The sequence below is a fragment of the Lynx rufus genome, unplaced genomic scaffold (assembly GCF_022079265.1).
Source record: "Lynx rufus isolate CCGP_SWC_20201006 ecotype Redwood Valley unplaced genomic scaffold, mLynRuf1.p SCAF_1, whole genome shotgun sequence".
Classification (NCBI taxonomy): Eukaryota; Metazoa; Chordata; class Mammalia; order Carnivora; family Felidae; genus Lynx; species Lynx rufus.
The window spans coordinates 179,641,419-179,647,527 of record NW_025814823.1 but is presented as its reverse complement, the minus strand read 5'-3'; the positions used below and the strand labels follow the sequence as shown (position 1 = coordinate 179,647,527).

Sequence of the window (6,109 nt, the reverse complement as noted above, 5' to 3'; positions counted from 1 at the left end):
GGTCCCAATGAAATGGAACTCTGGTCCCCACTCACAATCCCCTGGGCAATTAGACCTCCTCTGCATGCTAATTGCATCATTATGAGACAAGCCAAATGCAAATGAAATAAACAATAATTTGGGGCAGAGCAACATGTGGACTAGGCAATTTCTCCTGAGAGACAGATTGCAGGAGTTTTGGAGGGTCCATGAATCAAAGGATGAAATCACAGTATAAAAGGATAAACCAGGCTTGAGAACCCAGACATTTCTCAACTCCTGTCATAGATGTACCTGTCATAACTTGCCCTGAATTTGATCTTGGTCATGACCAATAATTAACCAAATGCAATGGGCCTCCTTTTATCTAAACTATCACACTTTAATGTGTGCATGGCTTTTTACCCAGAGAGTACATTTTTTAAGGCTCTATCCTAAAGAAATATTTGTACATGCACACAAAGACATATAAATAAGGATTTTTTCAACTCAACATCACTTACAATATTCTAAAATTGGAAAAATATAAATGCCCAGGAATAGGGGAGTGCTAAACAAAATTTGATATATTTATACTAGGAGCAGAGTGTAATGGAATAAAGTCTTCAGCACCAAAATGCTTGGGTTCATATCTCAGCTCCACTGTTTACCAGCAATGTGACCTTGGCCAAATTGCTTAACTTTTCAGTGACTCAGTATTCCCCAGTGGTAAGAAAAGAAGACAAGATTTCCTTGTTTATAGGGCTATTGTGAGAAATAAATGTGATACCATTCTAAACAGCCAGAATATTATCTGGCACATAGCAGGTACTTAGTATGTTAGCATGTTTCTTATTTTGAACACACAATTATGCAGCATTTAAAAACAGAATTTAGCTGTAGCTCCTGCCATAGAAAACTCTGCAAAATATACCGTGAGATGAAAAAAGGTTGCAAAACAATAAATAAAGGATGATTCTATTAATCATTTAAGTGTATATAGGCAAAATACATATGTATGCATATAAATGGAGAAGAAAGTGTGGAAGAACGAGTCAACAGCAACAATTATCTCTAGAAAATGAACTGGACTGAATGGAGAGAGGAACTGAGAGAAGATCACTTTCTTCCTCTTTATATTTTTGCATTTGAGCTTTTTTACAAACATAGATTTCTGTTTTAGTTAAATACTTTTAAAAATACAGTTGACCCCAGAACAACACAGGTTTGAACCGCACAGGCCTACTTACATGTGGACTTTTTCAATAAATATATTGGACATTTTTTTTATATTTGTGACAATTTGAAACAACTTGAAGATGAATCGTGTGCTCTAGAAATAATTGAAAAATTATGAAAAAGTTAGGCTTGTCATGAATACATAAATTATATGTAGGTGCTAATCTATTTTATCACTTGCTACCATAAAATGTATATACAAATCTATTACCAAAAGTTAAAATTTATCAAAACTTACACACACACTTACAGATTGTACATGGAACCACTTGCAATCCAGAGAAATGTAAACAAACGTAAAGATGCAGTACTAAATCATAACTGCATAAAATTAATTGTAGCACACACTACAAAACTGTAATAATTTCATAGTGGTGAGCTCAAGTGCTAGGATTATCGGCTTAAAATGCTATATGATGCTAATCATCTCTGGGCGAGCAGTTCATCTCTCTGGTAAATTGTGTACTGCAGTAAAAAGTGATTTCTCATAGGTCTTGCATATTTTTCACCGTGTTGACTGCAATACCATAAGCTTTGAATAACACCACGGGACCCATATGAAGTGCCATTAGTGATGCTGGAAGTGCTCTCAAGAAGTAGAGAAAAGTCATGACATTACAAGAAAAAGATGAATTGCTTGATATGTAGCATAGATTGAGGTCTGTAGCTGTGGTTGCCTGCCATTTCAAGATAAATGAATCCAGTGTAAGGACATAGTAAAAAAAGAAAAGGAAATGTGTAAAGCTGTCACTGTGGCCACACGTGCAGGTGCAAAAACCTTGCACTTTTTGTGAAATACCTTTTTTATCTTGTATTGAAAATGCAACTTTTACATGAGTGCAGGATTATTATAAGAAAGACATACCTACAGACTCTGATATGATTTGAGAAGTAGCAAAATCATTATATGACAACTGTAAGCAAAAAAAAAAAAAAGTAAAGGGTCTGAAGTTGGAGAATATGATGTCAACAAAGGATGGTTTGATAATTTTACAAAGAGGTTTGGCTTAAAAAATGTCAACATAACAAAAGAAGCACCTTCTGCCAATCGAGAGTCAGCAGATGAATTCCCAGATGAAATGCCATGAGAAAATCATTGAGGAAAAAGGACACGTGCATCAGGTTTTTAATGCAGATAAAGGTGTCCTATTCTGGACAAAATGCCACAAAGGAAATTTAATACTAAGGGAAAGAAGTGAGCACCATTATCTAATGTAAGAAGGGATAAATTAATTCTACTGTTTTGTGCAAATTCAGTTGGTTTTATGATCAGGACTATCCTTATCTACCTTTATCTATAAAGTGGTTAACCCCCAAGACTTGAAGGGAAAAGATAAACACAAGCTGCTAGTCTTTGATCGTACAACAAGAAGGCCTGGACGATGAGAACCCTTTTTTTCTGGATTGGTTCTATGAATGCTTTTTCCCTGAAGTCAGGAAGTACTTTGCCAGTAAGGGACTGCTTTTTAAGTTCTTTTTATATTGGACAGTGTTCCTGGCCACTCAGAACTCCATGGCTTCAACATTGAAAGCAATTAAGTGTTCTATTTGCCCCCAAACACAAATTCTCTAATTCAGCCTATAGATCAGGTTATCATAAGGACCTTTAAAGCTGTTTACACATGGTACCTCATGGAAAGAAATGTCAAACTATGGAAGAGAACCCCGATAGAGAGAATATCATGAAAATCTGGAAGGATTACACCATTAGAGATGCTATCCTTGTTACATAAAAAGCTGTGAAAGCCATTAAAGCCTGAAACAATAAATTCCTGCTAGAGAATACTGTGTCCAGATGTTGTGCATGACTTCACAGCATTCACAACAGAGTCAATCAAGGAAATCATGAAAGAGATTGTGGATATGACAAAAAAGGTGGGAGGTGAAGGGTTTCAAGACATGGATCTTGGAGAAATTCAAGAGCTAACAGACACCACACCAAAGGAATGAACAGAAGACAATTTGATGGAGATGAGTGCTTCTAAACCAGTGCCAGACAATGAGGAAAAGAAGCAGAAGCAGTGCCAGAAAACAAATTGACATTAGACAATCTGGCAGAAGGATTCTGATTATTTAAGACTGCTTTTGACTTCTTTTACAACATAGACCTTTCTATGAAACAGGCACTGAAACTAAAGCAAATGGTGGAAGAATTGGCACTATATAGAAATATTTTTAGAGAAATGATAAAGCAAAAAGTCAGAAATTACAATGTATTTCTGTAAAGTTATAGCCAGTGTGCCTTCTGCTTCTGCCTTCCCTTGCACTTCTTCCACCTTTTCCACCTCTGCCACCACAGACACAGCAAGACCAACCCCTCCTCTTCCTCTGTCCCCTCAGCCTATTCGATGTGAAAATTGTAATGCCCGAAGTTCCGAAACCTCCCACAAAAGACCACCAGAGTCGTAAGTCAAAGCCAAGCGGCAAGGGTCGTTTATTGCAGGTTCGAACCTGGACCTCCGCTCACTCATTGCCGGTGACGCTAAGAGGCAAGGCCGACCGATTGGGACCAACACTCTTGATAAGAGTGTGGCTGACCGATCAGGACCAACACTCCTAATAAGAGTGTGGCTGACCGATCGGGACCAACACTCCTAATAAGAGTGTGGCTCTGAACAGCCGGGGTACAGAGTTTTTAAAGCCGATCACATCGTTTTATCATTATCTGGGAACAGAACAGAGAAACAGTTTCTAGATGAGTTAGAAATAGTTGCCAGATGAGTCAGAAACAGTTATCGAATGAGGTGATTATTTTAGACTTTCTGCCGCTAAGTTGCAACCAGTGGATCTCCTTGACCTTGTCTCTGATGCTCTTTTTTGAGCTTTTGTTTTCTTCATTGGTAAAGCCTGATTCACAAGAGTATGAAGTATGATTTACAAGAGTAAAAGCAAGGTTGTTATCTTTTGACCTTCAGTGTCAGAACAAAGTTATCTTTCAAGCTAAGCGTTAGCCCTACAGTACAATTTAACCCTTACAAAAATGACAAGGATGAAGACCTTTATGATGATCCACTTTCATTTAGTGAATAGTAGGTAATCATCACACCATGCAGTTAATAAATGTACCTGTTGTGTATCCCTGTGTGTGTCTTCATGTGAAAAACTAACAACTGTATGGCAAGAACTGTAAGAGACGTTTTGTGTCATCATCACTGCCTAAGTATCATGTAAAACATTGTGTGCAAGACTTGTATGGAAATGCATAGTCTATCCTTACATAGGCGTAAGGTGAGTGACATTTAATATAAGATTAATGATTTTTGTTTTCTTACTGTTTTATAACTTTTCTTTCCAATAATTATATTACTATACAGTATGCCTGCTCTCTCTCTCTCCCTAATTAGAGAAACTGTGTATCATTACAGGTAAGTGTGTTGTTAGAAAATGTTAGCAATGTTTCCAATACAGTATTATGAATATGACTATAATACTCTATGCAATAGAATTTTTATAACCATTCATTGGTATGTAGATTAGGCTACCCTTAAGTGATTATATTGATTACACTAGGCTACCATAAAGCAATCATATTGCTGCTTCTTTATTATCAATGCATGAATTACCATACCTATAAATAAACATTTTTCACATTGCTTTTCCAGTTTTGATGTCCAGGGTTACTAATACACAGAACATCTATAGTGTTTTGTATCATACAAGACAATATTAAAATAGATACTGACAGACAATCCATCTTGTAAATTTAAAGTATCAATAAATAGAGTACCGTAAATTTATTTTCTCTACCTTATGACTTTTTTAATAATGTTTTCTTTTTTCTAGCTTACTTTATTGTAAGAATACCATATATAATAAATATAACATACAAAATATATGTTAATCGACTGTTTATGTCATTGGTAAGGCTTCTGGTCAACAGTAGGCTATTGGTAGTTAAGTTTTGGGGGGGTCGAGGTTATATATGGATTTTCAACTCTGTAGGGGTCAGCATCCCTAACCCCTGCATTGTTCAAGGGTCAACTGTATATACTTCAGAAAATAAAGTAAGAAGACGACCAAGTAAAGATGCAATAAGAATAGTGAAAACAATTCTGAACAAGTGAATGTCTACGGTGTTTTAACATTCTGAGTTTCTAAGGAAAAGGGAAACAGGACTTCTCAGTCTATGGTCATAGGTCTAACACAAGCACAGGACTAAGACATGGCAAGCAAGATAGCTAGTACCAAAAAACTGAAGAAGGCACTGATTTTTAGGGCCATGACTCACACAATCCTTAGATATGGCCCTGGTCTAATATTACATTGAAAACATTCCAGGGCTTGCTTCGGCAGCAAATTTACTAAAACTGGCACAATACAGAGAAAATTAGCATGGCCCCTGCTCAAGGATGACAGGCAAATTTTTGAAGTGTCTGTATTTTTAAAGGTAGTAGTAGACCTGTCCACTGAAACTTGGCAGGCCAGAAGGGAGTGGCAGGAAATATTCAATGTGCTGAATGGGAAAAATAGGCAGCCAAGAATCCTTTATCCAGCAAATCTGTCATTCGTAATACAAGGAGAGATAAAGTCTTTCCCAGATAAACAAAACTGAAGGAGTCCATGGCCATTAAACCAGCCCTGCAAGAGATCCTAAGGGGGACTGTGTGAGTGGAATGTTGCAAAGACTACAAACGTCCAGAGACATCACCACAAGCATGAAACCTAGAGATAACACAATGACACTAAATCTATATCTTACAATAATAATGCTGAATGCCAACGGACTAAATGCTTCAATCAAAAGACACAAGGTATCAGAATGGATAAAAAATAAGATCCATCTATGCTGTCCACAACAGACCCATTTTAGACCTGAGGACACCTTCAGATTGAAAGTGACGGGATGAACAACCATCTATCATGCTACTGGAAATCAAAAGAAAGCTGGAGTATCCATAGTTATATCAGACAA

The 6,109-nt window shown here is 36.9% G+C and overlaps 1 non-coding gene across 1 annotated transcript; it reads left to right on the top strand.

Annotated features, from left to right (window-relative positions):
* Positions 1-5,478: 5,478 nt before the first annotated feature.
* On the top strand, positions 5,479-5,581 carry LOC124523048 (U6 spliceosomal RNA). The gene has a single exon (XR_006964902.1). It is a non-coding gene; the product is annotated as a U6 spliceosomal RNA (small nuclear RNA).
* Positions 5,582-6,109: the final 528 nt, after the last annotated feature.